Source organism: Balaenoptera ricei, chromosome 2 (genome assembly GCF_028023285.1).
Source record: "Balaenoptera ricei isolate mBalRic1 chromosome 2, mBalRic1.hap2, whole genome shotgun sequence".
NCBI lineage: Eukaryota > Metazoa > Chordata > Mammalia > Artiodactyla > Balaenopteridae > Balaenoptera > Balaenoptera ricei.
The window spans coordinates 136,941,633-136,958,474 of record NC_082640.1 but is presented as its reverse complement, the minus strand read 5'-3'; the positions used below and the strand labels follow the sequence as shown (position 1 = coordinate 136,958,474).

The 16,842-nt window shown below is 34.2% G+C and overlaps 1 long non-coding RNA gene across 1 annotated transcript in view; it reads left to right on the top strand.

Annotated features, from left to right (window-relative positions):
- The window catches only part of LOC132360610 (uncharacterized), a 137,617-nt gene that overhangs the window by 74,918 nt on the left and 45,857 nt on the right, over positions 1-16,842 (top strand). The window contains exon 2 of the long non-coding RNA XR_009501130.1: positions 13,501-13,694. This is a non-coding gene — a long non-coding RNA (uncharacterized LOC132360610). The remainder of the gene's footprint in view (positions 1-13,500; positions 13,695-16,842) is intronic.

Sequence of the window (16,842 nt, the reverse complement as noted above, 5' to 3'; positions counted from 1 at the left end):
TTGATCATTATGTAGTGTCCTTCCTTGTCTCTTGTAACATTCTTTATTTTAAAGTCTATTTTATCTGATATGAGTATAGCTACTCCAGCTTTCTTTTGATTTCCATTTGCATGGAATATCTTTTTCCATCCCCTCATTTTCAGTCTGTATGTGTCCCTAGGTCTGATGTGGGTCTCTTGTAGACAGCATATAGATGGGTCTTGTTTTTGTTTCCATTCAGCAAGCCTGTGTCTTTTGGTTGGAGCATTTAATCCATTCATGTTTAAGGTAATTATCGATATGTATGTTTCTATGATCATTTTCTTAACTGTTTTGGGTTTGTTTTTGTACTTCCTTTTCTCCTCTTGTGTTTCCCACTTAGAGAAGTTCCTGTAGCATTTGTTGTAGAGCTGGTTTGGTGGTGCTGAATTCTCTTAGCTTTTGCTTGTCTGTAAAGCTTTTGATTTCTCCATCGAATCTGAATGAGACCCTTGCCAGGTAGGGTAATCTTGGTTGTAGGTTCTTCCCTTTCATCACTTTAAGTATATCATGCCACTCCCTTCTGGCTTGTAGAGTTTCTGCTGAGAAATCAGCTGTTAAACTTATGGGAGTTCCCTTGTATGTTGTCATTTTTCCCTTGCTGCTTTCAATAATTTTTCTTTGTCTATAATTTTTGCCACTTTGATTACTATGTGTCTCGGCGTGTTTCTCCTTGGGTTTATTCTGTATGGGACTCACTGCGCTTCCTGGACTTGGGTGGCTATTTCCTTTCCCATGTTAGGGAGGTTTTCGACTATAATCTCTTCAAATATTTTTTTGGGTCCTTTCTCTCTCTCTCTTCTCCTTCTGGGACCCCCATAATGCGAATGTTGTTGCATTTAATGTTGTCCCAGAGGTCTCTTAGGCTGTCTTCATTTCTTTTCATTCCTTTTTCTTTATTCTGTTCTGCAGCAGTGAATTCCACCATTCTGTCTTCCAGGTCACTTATCTGTTCTTCTGCCTCAGTTGTTCTGCTATTGATTCCTTCTAGTGTAGTTTTCATTTCAGTTATTGTATTGTTTATCTCTGTTTGTTTGTTCTTTAATTCTTCTAGGTCTTTGTTAAACATTTCTTGCATCTTCTCGATCTTTGCCTCTATTGTTTTTCCGAGGTCCTGGATCATCTTCACTATCGTTATTCTGAGTTCTTTCTCTGGAAGGTTGCCTATCTCCACTTCATTTAGTTGTTTTTCTGGCGTTTTATCTTGTTCCTTCATCTGGTACATAGCCCTCTGCCTTTTCATCTTGTCTATCTTTCTGTGAATGTGGTTGTTTTTCCACAGGCTGCAGGATTGTAGTTCTTCTTGCTTCTGCTGTCTGCCCTCTGGTGGATGAGGCTATCTAAGAGGCTTGATGGGAGGCACTGGTCTCTATCTACTTCTTAACCACAGCTGGGAAACTGACTCCTTGTAGGTATCTCAAGCATATGACTGGTTAATATATTTGCCTTTCTCTTGTTGTCATAAAGTTGAATCATATAAAAATATTTTTGCCAACACAAAGGGATCAAATTTTGGGAGTTTCATGTGGGTCAACCTATTATATTTGTTTCTAGTCCCTCATCTTGTTTTGTGAAAGACATGGTCCTTCCTGACAGTACAAAGGGTTTTAGACAGTATCTGTATGTGTAATCAGTATCCTAATATCTATGAGAATTTTAAAATTATTTTTACCTGGTTTCCAGAAAAGTTTATTATATAAAGAGGGGTTTATGTCAATGATATGGGGAGAGATTGTATTTCTGCTACCTTCTAGTGCTTTGAATATATGAAATATTCTGGGTTGAATATATCTGAAGCACTTTCTATTTCCAAGACACAATATAATACTCAATAATTAACATTAGTGAAACCTTTGTTTTAGGATTTTATGTAATACACTGTTCAATGTACAGCCTATTTATTGTGCACATACCATTTGATTCTATTTGCTTTTTTGACTGAAAGACTATCAAATACAGGAAAACTACTTCTCTAGCAGTTTTTTAAGAGAAATATAAATTTATGTGCAACAGTGACTACCCAATTAAATACTGACTTTAATAAGCTCTAAGTACATTTTCCTAATATTCTCCCTAAGGAATGTTTCATTACAAGGTTTGATTCTTTTATATGTCCATTTTGGCCACAGGTCATTAATTGCTGATAGTTATTATTGTATTTTACAATTTTGTGGTAACGTTTCATTTCCTAAGAATACTCTTCTTTCTAAAACAATGTGATATCCTTGACAAACTGAAGTATTTCTGTGTATATCATGAAAAAATATATAAATGCTGAAGTATGCTTTAATGCAGCTGCATGTAATGAAAACTGAAATTAAACTTTAACTTAATAAAGTAGATGGTTTTTTAATTGAATGTCTTTCCCCCTCAATTGGGAGTATTCCAATTTTAATTTTATTTCATTAAAAAGAAAGAAAATAAAAATCTATTTTCTGACAGCTAATAGAAAACAATATTTCCCACAAAACGTTTATAGAATTTTCTGATAAAATCAATTAGAATAATTTGAAATTGACCAATTTTAATTTAAAGTTTATAATTTATAAATTGACTTCTGTGCCAGACCATGAGACATAAACATAATTTTAGTATGACTAAAAGTTTGTTGAGAAGCTCTTAGGATATTTGGATTGAATATGGATGGGGAAAAAAAGGGGAAAATGTAAATGTTTTCTGAATTGATATTGCTTTATATTTGTACGACACATGAACTTATTGAATTAAAAAAATAGTATATCAAATTTTAAAATGAATTTTATAAGTAATATTTACTATTGCTAATGAGTTTCAGATAAGATAAAAGATGAAGGAAATAAAATCAGACAAGTGTAACTGATGGTCTGGTTCAGGAATAATATTTTTCTGGCTTTGCATCAGCAAATTTAGGATACTACATACCTAATCTAAGACATGTTGTGCTTGAGGTAGGTAGGCCTCTAGACATCCAAGTGGAGATCTAGAATAAGCAGTTGGCTATAGTAACATAATGTCATAATAATAGTAATGACAACAGTAACAACCACCACATTTATTTAGTACTCCCCCTCAACTGTGTCTTAAAGTTTTATTTGCATTATCTCAACTGTACCTATGAGGTAGGTACTATTATTATCCCCGTTTTACAGATGAAAAGACTGAGACACAGATAAGCAGTTTTCTTCATGGTCACACTGAGCTGAGATTTGAACCAAGTCAGTTGGACTCCACAGCCTACACTTTTACACGATATGCAGCTAATTCTTGTAGGGGGAGGAGATTTCAGTGGAGATATTTTTGAATAGACATTGATTGATTTACTATTGTACCCATGTACCTTCCTTTTTTTCCTGTTGAAATTAGTGAAACTCTCTGTGTGCCCATGGAAGAAAATTTTTTCCACTTGATCAACTTGGTCATTAGATTCTTTGCTTGTGACCTACTCAAGGATTTTGCTTCTGTAGTTATAGCTTATTTCTTTTCACAATCAATTTAATCTCTTTTATCTGAAAATTCCCATCAAAATAAAAAATCATAGTATCTCCCTCTTAAAAAATTCTAGTCCTCACAATATTCCTCTAACTCCTACCCCATTTCTCTGCTCTTTTTCACACACATATTCTAGACACACTATTTCCTCCTTCGCTTTTCAATCCACTTCAGTTAAACTTTTTGCCCGTGATCTACTGAAATTGCTTTTGTCAAAGTTACCAATGTCTTCCATCTTGATAAGTCCAGTGGTCAATCCTTGTTTCTCAATTTAGAAATTCTCAGCAGTATTTTCATGTCCACACCCTCTCCTTATACAATCTGATGTAGTCCTGTGATTTTTAATACTGTCTTATGTTCATGACTATCAAGTTTATATATCCAGCCCCAATCTCTGAGCTTAAGAATGATATACCTATTTTACCTTTTCAAAAGCTCCACATAGATGTATAGTAGGTATTCTTTTTTTTTTTTTTTTTTATAGTAGGTATTCTAAATTTCATTTGTTTCAAAGAGAACTGTCACTTTTGGCTCCATCCCTTACTTCCCGTCATCCTGGTCCTGTTTCAGCCTTCTACATCTCAGTTAGTGATGCTGCCTATATATAAAAGGTATATATAGGAGTGGCAATTGTCTTCCTTTTTCTGTACATCTAATACATCAGCAATTCCTGTCAACCTTACTTTCAGTATATTTCCCAAGCATCAATACTTTTCACCTTTTTCATGATTACTACTTCCATCATTATTAGCCTTCTAAATGATCTGTTTGTCTCTAATCTTACCTATTAATTATTTTGAAATATGTAGCTCTACTGCTTAAAATCTTCTAAGTGTTTTCCATCATGCTAAAAGAAATCCAAATTACCTCCTATAGCCTATGCACTCATAAATTATCTGGCCCTTGCCTATTCTCATACCTCTTCTCATACTGTGCTCTATCCTGTTTCCTATTCCTTGTCCACTTTAGTTTTCTCATTTTCCACCAACAATATAAGCTTATTATCAGCTTAGACATTTACATTTGTTCTTATCTCTCGACCTCTGTTTTCATTGGATCCCAAGGCTGGATTAGTTTCATCTTTCAACTTCCAGTTGAAATGATACTTCCTTCATAGGGCCTACATTGACTAAAGTAACCTACCCAGCCTAAGTAACTTTCTGTTTCCTACATCTTCCTGTTTATTTCTTTTTTGGCCTGTAATAATTGTCCTGTGTTTTTATTGACTGATCAATTCATTCATTCAATTATCACTTGTTTTCTTGCAACTAGACTTCCTGTTAACTTTCCTGCTTGTTTTCCTGCAATTCTTAGCTCTAAGAATATAGGTGCTTGGTCAGGGACATAGAATATGCTCAATAAACATTTGCAGAAGGAATTAATTATACTTTAGAATTGACAGAGGATTTTATGTATAGAACCTCGTTATCTGATTAACTATTATCAGCAAGGAATGCAGTATATTTCCTCCCATCTTAGAGGCCTGACATAAACATGGCTTAAAAGATCACCTATTCCGATTCTGTTCCTCTGCTACCATGATGAAAACCTCTTTTTAGAGAGATTTAATTGACTTGTATAAATTATAAGAAAGGATTGAGATGGTTTACCCCTAAACAACCTAATGTCAAATTATTCAATACCTGCCTTATACCCCTCTTTTGACAGTTTAGTGTTTGACATATTTTAGAAAATAGACTGATAGCATCTACAAATTAACCTCTTTAAGTAAATCTAAATATACTCCATATTAAACTTGACAAGATTAACATCTGAAGAAGTCACCTTCTTGAAGAAATTATAGATAAATGTATGACTTTCTAGAATAGGGTGTTTCTCAGTCTCTATCTCTGAGATTTAAAAAAAGGTAAACAAATTAATCCAGTGGTACCAGCATATCTTCCACCAGTTATCAAGGTGATGAGAATGTATCTATATTCAGATTTAACCAATAAGTACTGAATAAATATTATGCATTAGGTATTGTGCTGATTACTTTTGCCTGTGTTATCTCATTTAATTCGCACAATCATTTGGTTATTATTTTCATAATTTTTTTTTAAAGAATTCCTTTTTTATTTTTATTTTATTTTTATTTATTTATTTATTTTTGGCTGTGTTGGGTCTTCATTTCTGTGTGAGGGCTTTCTCTAGTTGCAGCAAGTGGGGGCCACTCTTCACCGCGATGCGCGGGCTTCTCACTGTAGCGGCCTCTCCCGTTGCGGAGCACAGGCTCTAGACGCGCAGGCTTAGAAATTGTGGCTCACGGGCCTAGTTGCTCCAGGGCATGTGAGGTCTTCCCAAACCAGGGCTCGAACCCGTGTCCCCTGCATTGGCAGGCAGATTCTCAACCACTGTGCCACCAGGAAGCCCTTTCATAATTTTTAGTTTGAGAGAAAGCCTTGTACAGCAAGTAAGCTACCAAAGTCCTCTGACTCATAATTAATTGCTCCTTACATTGTATTTTACTGTCTCTACACTGTTAGAAAAATATCTGTGCAATATAATTAGTGGGAAAAATTTGGCATCTTGACAACGGTATTGTAATGTACCCCGTTATACCAGTGCTCATCTTCTCAAGCCCCAAACCCTGGATTTTCCTTTATTTCTCCCTTTCCTTCATGCCCATCCCTCTATTTAATTCATCAATGGATCATGATTGTTCTGTCTCTAATTTGTGTCTTGAATTGGTTCACTTCTTTCCATCTCCACTGCCATTGTGCTGGTCCAAATCTATGTCATCTTTAAACTGTAATAACTGATATTTCTATTCCTGTTGTTGTTGCTTACAAACCATTCTTCGTAGGCTACAACTAAAACTGTCTTTTAAAAACTGAAATCAGGTCATAGCTTTCTGTTAAACAAAACATAAATATCAGCCAAAAATAAAACAACAACAACAGCAACAATAACAACTCTGTAATGGCTTATTATCGTATTTATGATCAAAACCAAACTCTTACCTTGGTCTACAAGATCACATGCTCAGAGTCACATGGTCTGACTCTCACCTACTCCATCTTCTACTAGTCACTTCTTCTTTTTCTAGGTTCCAGCTACAGGGGCTTTCTTTCTCTTACTCAAACATGCCAAGGTCTTTTTTGTCTTGTGGCCTTCGCATTTGTTACACCCTTTTCCTTCAGTGATTCACAATCATTTTTTTCATAGCTGGTTCATTTTCATAATTTTGGTCTTGCAAATATTTTTTAAGGAGAACTTTGGTGATCATTTCATTTTATACAGTGTGCCCCTTCCCCCTTGTACCTACTTAGTCACACTTAACTATACCACATTGTTATTTAAAAAAAATTACTGATCACATTTTAGGATTGTCTTTATTTCTTTACTTGTCTATTTTTCGAGTTTCCTCACAGAAGAACATAAGCTCTTTGAATCAGGATCTTCCCTGAATCATTTACCATTGTGTTGTCATGCTCCAGGATAGTGCTGAATACCTGTTTCTGGAATGAATTAATGAAGATGAGAAGGATACAAGTAGAATTAAGAAAAAATGACAGAATCTTTAATCTTCACTTCATTTCAACTCAACGCATAAGACTGAGTCTTTATTATACAATAGACAATGAAGAGAAAAACAAAATGATTCCTAAGGAGTAATTTTTGTACTTATAAGAGAACTATGCATTAATTGGAAAAGAGCAATCATCCACTTAGCAATGCTTGTAGAAACGTTTCTAAAGACTTTCTTTGTATTAATTCAATAATAATGTGATTGATCTTCCATATAATAATGGAATAAATTCCATTATTGTGAAAATGACTCATATTGGTAATCTAGCCAGATATATCTCTCACGGTATATAACTAAATTGACAATCTAATTTCAAATCACTTTAAATCCAATTGTATGGAATTTAAAATATATAATTTTTTTCATGAAGAGATAGTAGCAAAGATAAGCTAAAACCAGAGCTGATGATTTGAAAATATTATTAAACTACCCTCTTGTAAGAATGATTAAAAAGAAAGAATAATCAAGATTTCAAAAAGTATCTGCACCCTCGTGTGCATTGCAACATTACCTACAATAGCCAAGATATGGAAACAACCCAGATGTCCATCAACAGATGAATGGATAAAGAAAATGTGATATACATATACAATGGAATATTATTCAGCCTTAAAAAGCAGAAGGGAATCCTACATTTGTGACAACATGGATGAACCTGGAGGATATTATGCTAAGAAAAATAAGCCAGTCACAGAAGGACAAATACTGTATGATTCCACTTACAAAAGGTATCTAAAATAACCAAACTTACAGAAGCAGAGAATAGAATGATGATTTTCTGGGAAAAGGGAAGGGGAGATATAGGAAGTTATTGCTTAATGGATATATGTTTCAGTTATACAAGATGAATAAATTCTAGAGATATGCTGTATAACATAGTGCCTATAGTTAATAATACAGTATTGTGTGCTTCAGAATTTGTTAAGAGAATACATCTCATGTTAAGTGTCCTTAACACACACACACACACAATCACACAAGGAAATTTTTGGAGGTGATGGATATGTTTAGCATCTTGATTGTAGTGATATGCATATGTCCAATCTCATCACAATGTTAAATCTGTGCAATGTTTTTGGATATCAGTTATATCTCAATAGAGCTTAAAAAAAGAAAGAAGATGCAAAAGGCAGTATTAGTTATAAAAATTGGATACAGATTATATTACATTATACATGTTCAAAATATCAACAAAAATGAACATATTAATAAAGTTGAAAAATTAGATGAAATAGATACTTTTCTGAAAAACACTTAAAGTATTAAAATGGCCTCAAGAAGTAAAAATCTTAAGAGACCTATAACTACTAAAGAAATTGAAACAGTGTTCTGTTTTCTGCTCCCCCCTCTCAAAGTCCTAAATTTAGAAGAATTTACAGGGTCATTTCACAAAACCTTAAAGAAAAGATAATGTCATTGTAGTATACTACTCTAAAGACTACAGAGCAATAGGTCTTCCAAATCATTCTGAAAAACTATCTCAAAACCACACAAGAACAGTAAGAAAAAGAAAAATTATAGATCAATATTTATGAACATAGAGGCAAAATTCTAAAAACAAGTAGCAAAATATATAAAGTAACACATAGATAAAATACAGCAGAGTCAAGTAGAATTTAATCCCCAAATGCAAGGCTTGTTGAATAGTTGAAAAAATATTTTAATGGTACAAATGCCCAAACAAATGATAATTAAGACATAAGTACTAGAAACATTCAATTTAAGGTGAAGAATAATCAAGGATTCCAGCTATAATGGCTTCTATCTAATGGCTTCACTTATGGGGCTCAATAAGGTAAGATTTCTTTTTTTTAAAGGGAAAATTATAGCAAAGGAAAAATAAAACTTCACTGTTTGCTGATAAAATGATTGCTGATGTGAAAAAATTTAAAAACATCAGCATAAAAAGTAGTACAAAGAACAATTTTCTATGCACCAACTCGTTAAAAATATTTTTCACAATAGCAACTAACCCCATAAGGCATTTAGAAATAGAGGCTATACACCAAGTGTAAGATCTGTATAGGAAAAGAAATGTGTGTGTTTCTATATATATATATATATGTACATATGTATATAATCACTAAAGGACATAAAGAAATGTAAAATAAGTGAAAACGTATCTCATCCTTGTGTATGGGGGATGAAATATTGCAAAAATGCCATTTTTCTAATAATAATTTATATATTCAAAGCAATTTCGTCAAAAATTTCAACAGGGTCACTTCTGGTAATTTATAATCGGAAGACTAAAGTGGTTTAAAAGAGCCAAGAAAAAAATTTTAAATAGTTTTTAAAAATCAAAATATAATATAGAAATATGTACAGATTATTAAAGCTTAATGCATTGTCACTAAATGAACTAACTCATGAAATTACTACACAGATTAAGAGACAAAACATAATTTGCACATCATTAGCCATCTTCACATTCTCCTCCTCCATTAGCGACATCTCCCAAAGGTAACCACTTTCTAACTTCTAACACCACATTTTAGTTTTGACTGCTTTTTTTGAACTATATTTAAAAGGTATAATAAACAATGTATTATTCTATATTTGACTTCTTTTCCTCAACATTGTGCCTGTGAAATTCACCCATTTCTTTAGGTATGACAGTATTTCATTTATTTTCAATGCTATAGAGTATATAGTTTCCTCTCATTTGTCTACTTTTTTGTTAGTATGCCACAATTTATCCATTTTACTACTAATGGATGTATGTCTTGTTTCATGTTTGGGGTTATTACAGACAACATTACTAAATGATTTTGTGCTTGTCTTTGGCACACACACGCACATATGCATATCCCACACCCTTCTTTTGTGTACATATCCAAGGATGGGATGGGGTTTTAGTGTCATAAGATGTGTGTACGTTCAGCTTCAGTAGGTACTGCCAAACACATAGCCAAAGTGGTTACCCAAATTATATTCCCAGTTGCAGCATTTCCATTGTTCACAACCTCCTCAACACTTGATATTGTCAACCCCTTTAATGATAGCCATTCTGGAGGGGCTGTAATGGTAGATCATTATGGTTTACTTTGCATTTCCTGATGACTAGTAGAGTTGCTAACTTTTTATTTATTGACTACTTAGATATGCTATTTTATGGAGTTCCTCTCCAAGTCTTTTTGTCCATTTTCTATTAGGTTGCCTGTTTTTATATCTTAGTGATTTATATATTTTTTCCTGGATACAAATCTTTCTACGTGTTATAAATATCTTCTTTAATTCCTAGCCTTCTTTTGCATTTTCTTAATGTCTTTTGATGAATATACATCCTTAATTTTAATAAAGTCTAATTTATCAAATTTTCCTTTATGATTAGTACTTTTTTTCATGACCAGTTTGGGCAATCTTTGTCTGTCCTATGCGTATTTACTTCCTGTAGCTGTTGTAACAAATTGCCAACAACTTGGTGGCTTAAAAGAACAATTTATTCTCTCATAGTTGTGGAACCAGAAGTCCAAAATTAGTATCACTGGGCTGAAATCAAGGTGTTGGTACGGCTGTGATCCCTCTGGAGGCATTATGAGAAAATCCCTCTTATGCCTCTTCCAGCTTTTGGTGGCTGCCGACAATCTTTGGTTTGTGGCTGCATGACTGCAGCATTTGCTTCTTTACATTGCCTTCGCCTCTTCTGTATGGTCACATCTCCCTCTGCCTTCCTTTTAGAAGGATACACGTGATTGTATTTCAGGTATCCTGGGTAATTTCCCCAACTAAAGATTCTTAATCACACCTGAAAAGTTGCTTTTTCCAAATAAGATGACATTTACAGGATTCAGAGATGAGGAGGCCATTAACTCAGCCTAGTACACCAAGCTAAGGAAGATCTTCTCCTATTATATTTTCCAGTTGCTTTGTTCTTCACATTTCCATTTGCAGCCTATCTGGAATTGATGTGTATGTGTGTGAGGGTGGAAGGTGCAGGAAGGATACAAGGTTTTTCCACATTAATACTTTTTGAAATATAATATCAGTACCATCTCTGTCATAAGTTAAATGGTCATACATGTATGGTTCTGTTTCTGAAATTTCCATGGCTTCCATTGGCTTTTTGTTTTCCTTTACATCAATAGAATTTTGTCTTAATAATTGTAAGGCTAACATAAGCCTTTATATCTGGTATACGTCCTCTATGTTATTCCTCCTCAACACTGTCTTTTGTCTTTGATATTTTTGGCACAATCAGTTTATCAGTATCCCTCCCTGGAACTTCCCCCTCCCCCCAAAAAACCTTGCTGAGCTTTAGATTGGGATTGTATTGTACTGAATCTGAAGAAGAATTTTGGGAGGAATTTTCCATTTTATGATACCAAATCTTCAAATTCTTGAATGTCATTTCTTCCATTTATTTTGCCCTTTGATTTCTTTCAATATTTCATAGTTTCTGTGAAGAGGACTTAAAAATCTTTTATTAGATTTTACCAGAGCACTTAATGTTTTTTTATATATCATAAAATGTATGAATGAATTTTATATTTCATTTTCTAATTTTCAGGTTTTTTTATATTTAAATACAATTGATTTTTACATGTTGATCTTGTGTCTATAGACCTTGTTAAATAATAGTAAGTTGTAGATATTTTTGATTTTCTATGAACACAAACATGTCATTTGTGAATAATAATATATTTAGTTCTTCCTTGGAACTTTCTTAAACTGTTCCCATGTATTGTTCTGGATAGGAACTCTAGTATAGCATTAAAAGAAGTTAGACATGCACTGCTGTCATAGGTGGTCTATCTTGTTTCAAATCTGCATGCACCTGAGTCAAATAGGCCCCATGGGTCCTCACCACAAGCTCACAAGCAGGAGCATTATGATCAGCTTCAGAATGTCATCTCCATAAAAAGCACTGACATTATCACTTTTAAGAGCCATGAGCATGTATATTCAAAGCAAAAATGCAGTGTACCATCAACTACTTATTAAAGTCCTTGTTCATTCCAGTAAAATTAAATTATGGCTAGTTTCTGACAAAAGGCTTTTAAACCTGACTGGTTTAAAAATATTTCACCTGAAATCTGATTTTATTGCCCATTACTCTGCCTTGTAATTTAACTGCACATTCATGCCCTTTTCCAATTTTTCTATTCATGTATTGTTTTTTTTTTCATTTTGGAATTTAAGCACTAAATTTGCACTATTTTTAAACCTTTACATTATGAAAAATTTTAAACATAGAATACAGAACAGTATAAAAACCCATATGCCCATCAACCAACTTAAATATGACCCATCTTGTATCGTCTATATCTCCCCACACTTACGCCCATCAAAACTACTCTCTCCACCCCCTTAGAGTTAATTTAAAGCAAATCAAAGGAATCATATTACTTTATTTACAAATATTTCAGAACATATATCTAAAAAGCTACTTTTAATACAACCACAGTGTTATCATCTTCAAAAATGAGTTGAATTTGTTCTTCTTTTTCTAACTTCTTGAGATGGGTTTTATCAGACTTCTTGAGAAGCTTTATCAGACTTCTTTTCTGATATTTACATTTAATGCTGAACATTTACCAACAAGAATGGTTTTAGCTGCATCCTTCTAGCTGGGAAATGTCATATTTTCATTATATTCAGTTCAAAATATGATTAATTTCCACTTTATATCTAACCCATTCTTTGACACTTGAGTTATTTAGATGTATATGCTTAATAGCCTAACATATGGGAATTTTTTTTGTGTGGTTATAGTTTTGTTTTTAATTTCTAGCTTATTCCACTGTGGTCAGAGAACATATTCTATAAGTTCGGTCCTTTGAACTTTGTAGAAATGTGCTTCATTGTGTGCAAGTATTTAAATGATAGAGTTAAATCAATATGGGTAAATGTTCTGAAAGCCCTTAAAAAAATGTTCTGCAGTCGTTAGGTGCAGTGATCTACTAATACCAATTAATAGTCAATAGTGTTACTACTATACATAAAATAAACAACAAGGACCTACTGTATAGCACAGGGAACTGTAATAACTGAATCACTTTGCTGTACACCTGAAACTAACACAACTTTGTAAATCAACTATACTCCTATAAAAAAAAATGTCAATAGTGTTAATCATGTTGTTCCAGTCACTTATGTACTACTGATTTTGGTTTTTGCTGGTTTCATCCGTCTTTGAGATATATATATGTTAAAATCTTCCATTGTGGTAGATGCTGTAATATGCCACTCAAATTTTCCTCAGAAATGAGGATTTAGTACCACATCTGCAGAGAGGGCTATAGGCAGACAGCTTTTACCTGACAGCACCCTTCAGAGACCTTTCTGGAGTTTCCTATACCCAATAACTGATCCATGCAGGGATATAAAAGCCTGGCTTCCTTATCCCAATTTGGAAAAAATTCAAAGGATCATCTCATCTTCAGAACTCCCCTAAGGGTAGGCTAAAACTTTCACAGAGACAGCATTAGATCTCAACATTTCTTTCTGACCAGTTTTGCCTTTTTCTCTTTCTTCTATAGCTGCTGATCACAGGAGTACTCCTCAACAAATCTGCAACATGGTAATCTCCAGCTCCATATCTGCTTCCAGAGAACCCAACCTGTAGCAGTTGATGGAAGGAATGGCCCAAGAAATTAGCCATGGGGATGGAATTTTGGAGCTGGATCATTTGCCACCCAGCTAACAGTGAGGACTGCCATCCTTGGTGTAGGAGGTAGGTGAAGACTAGATACTTCTGCAAGGTAGGTGTCCAACTGTTAGACTTCCACAGGTATTAGACTGCAATGATATTCTTGTATAAGGGAATGATTTTGCTGACAACATAGATCGGACCTCTGAGAAATATGGAGAAAAATTTAACTATAAGGGCAACGAAATTGGGAAGTAACTGTTCAACTCAGTTGATATTTAGAAAAATTAATTTTTCTAGGAAGCTGGGAGTAATTCATCATTTATAAGCTAAGTTGAGAAAGCAAAGAGGACTCCTTGGTTGCATACCGAGAGCGCTCATCTCCTGCAGTTTGGAGAGCAGAGAAAGCTGAGGATGAGGCTCAGGACTTAATTGTAAAAGTAGCCACGATCTAAATATTAAATTCACAGCCAAGACAAGTCTTCTATGTCAAGGTTGGGAGCCTGACTGGAAAAGAATAGGAAGCCCCAAATCATGAATCCTTGGATTGCCTCAAACTTTCTGAGCCTTCACAAGTAGAAAATTCAGAGGCATGTCCACTCAGGATCTGCCTGCACTGCCCCTCTGGTCTACTTGGATAGTAACTAGGGTTAAGTCATAACTCAGCTGGGGACACCTGGGTCTGATAAAAGAGGAAAGGGCCTATGCTCAAAAGAGTGTACAGCAAGAGTTAGCCTGTGTGTTCTGGCAGGAGCTGAGAGATTAAGCATGGGACTAGATTTCTGAGAATTCTTGATCAAGGGGCTGAAACACAAAATTGGATAAGGGAGAGATTATTCATTTGGGAGTACTCTCATAGGACCCAGGATTCAACACCTTGACAAGGACCCCAGAAGATGTTACAAACATGCTACTAAGATGACTTCTAGAAGCATGGAAAAAGCAATCACTAACATTTAGTGTGGTAGAATTGCCAGAATGCCATGACAGATAGTGAAGGAAGGGATTAAAAGGCTTGGATAAGTAGGGATGCTGGAGTGAATATACAGTGTAAGGCAAAAACCTCCATCAAATGATTATGTTCCATGAACAGCCCAGAGGATACATTATTTACTAATGCAAAAATGAGTGCGTTAGTGAGAAGGTGGTTAGGGTCACTAAGAAATTCAGTGGTGGGTCTCTTTTGTATGCAAAGGCTTATGATGGGAGATGACATTGCAGATATGGGCTCACTGATGGCAACTGGGCAGGTAGGAGAGATTATTAATCATCAGAAGCTAGATGGACAAAATTACCACAATGAGTGGCAAGGTCAAAGGATTCTTTCTCTGCTCTTTTCTGGGACACCAATTACATGTAAATTAGTCTTGTCACTGTGTCACCTTTCTTACATTAGTTTTTAAAATTTCCATTCTTTTTAAAACACTGTATTTCCTTCTGTATATTTTTTTCTGACCTATATTCTGGTTAGCAATTCACTGATTAACATTGCCTAATATGCTATTAAACCCATCTTCAGAGATCTTAATTTGGTTATTTTATTTTTTTCTATTCATTTATATATTCTACTTTTAAAGTTCTAGGTTTTGTCTTTTATATTCTTTAACTTATTTAACAGTTATTTTAAAGCCTGCATCTGATATTCTATTATCCAGTTCCTCTGTGCATCTATTTCTATTGTGTATTTTTCAATTTGTTGTATTTATGTTCTCTTATTTCCTCATTGTCCTGATATTTTTTATTGGGTGATATTTGCTGCTTATTATTTTTTAATCATATGATGCCTAGGATAATATTATGTTCATTCAGAGAGGATTTGCATATGCTTCTGGCAGAACACTAGGACACTAGCAATCTTGGATTACTTGTAAACAATTCTAAGGAACTAATAGTATTTGAACCTTAACTTCAGTCCCCTTGAGAATGAGACTATTCCCTGGGCACACTTACTCCTTGGATGTGGTCCCTAAAGCACGAAGGATTTATCAGGACTTGGCTTGTTAGCAGGTCTGAACTGCAACTTTCATTCCTCTAGTAACATGACACTTGTCATGAAGTCTAACACTGACATTACATTATCATCAAGGCACAGTTTCTCAGGCTAAGTGACCTTTTCCAGAATCTGCAATAGTCCCCAGAGAAATAGCTGCTCCATGAGCGAGGCTCATGTCTCTGAGTTTCCTTCTTCTGAATTTGGTTTTGCAGATATTCACTACCTTGATAGCTGCCTTATATCAAGTGTGTGTGTGTGTATGTGTGTGTACAGGTTTTCTACTTTTCTTTAGTGGGAGTGTAGTTAACATTATCTAGTTTGTGACATTTAATATTCTAGGAATGTTTCCTTTATTATTTCTTCATATTTTTTGTGTCAAGGCATGTTTTATTATTTCAGATAAACATTAAAGTCAATTAGGAAAGCTACCCAAAAAAGTTGCAGTGGGATTTTTTTTATTGAGGTATAACTGACATATAACATTATATTAGTTTTAAGTATACAACATAATGATCTGATATTTGTATATATTATGAAATGATCACCACAATAAATCTAGTTAACATCCATTGATATATAACATTACTACATGATGAGAACTTTTAAGATCTATTATTTAACAACTTTCAAATATATAATAAATATACAGTACAGTTTTATTAACTATAGTCACCATGCTGTACATTATATACCCATGACTTATTTATTTTATAACTGGAAATTTGTATCTTTTGATACCATTCATTCATTTTCCTCACCTCTTACCCTCCTTCTGCCAGCTACCAATCTGTTCTCTGTATCTATGATCATTTAAAAAATTCCACCTATAAGTGAGATCATCCAGTATTTGTCTTTCTCTGTCTGACGTCTTTTACTTAGCATAATGACCTCAAGGTAAATCCATGTTGTCCCAAATGGCAAGATTTCCATCTTATTTATGGCTGAATAATGTTCCATTGTGTGTATGTATCACATATTATTTATCCACTGATCCATCAATGGACACTTAGGTTATTTCCAATCCTGGCTAGTGTAAACAATGCTGCAATGAATATGGGGGTGCAGATATCTTTTCAAGTTATTGATTTCGGTTTCTTCAGATAAATACCCAGAAGTGGAACTGCTGGATCATGTGGTAGTTCTGTTCTTAATTTTTTTGAGAAAACTCCCTACTGTTTTCCATAGTGACTATAACAGTTTATATTCCCAACAACAGTGCAAAAGTGTTTTCTTTTCTCT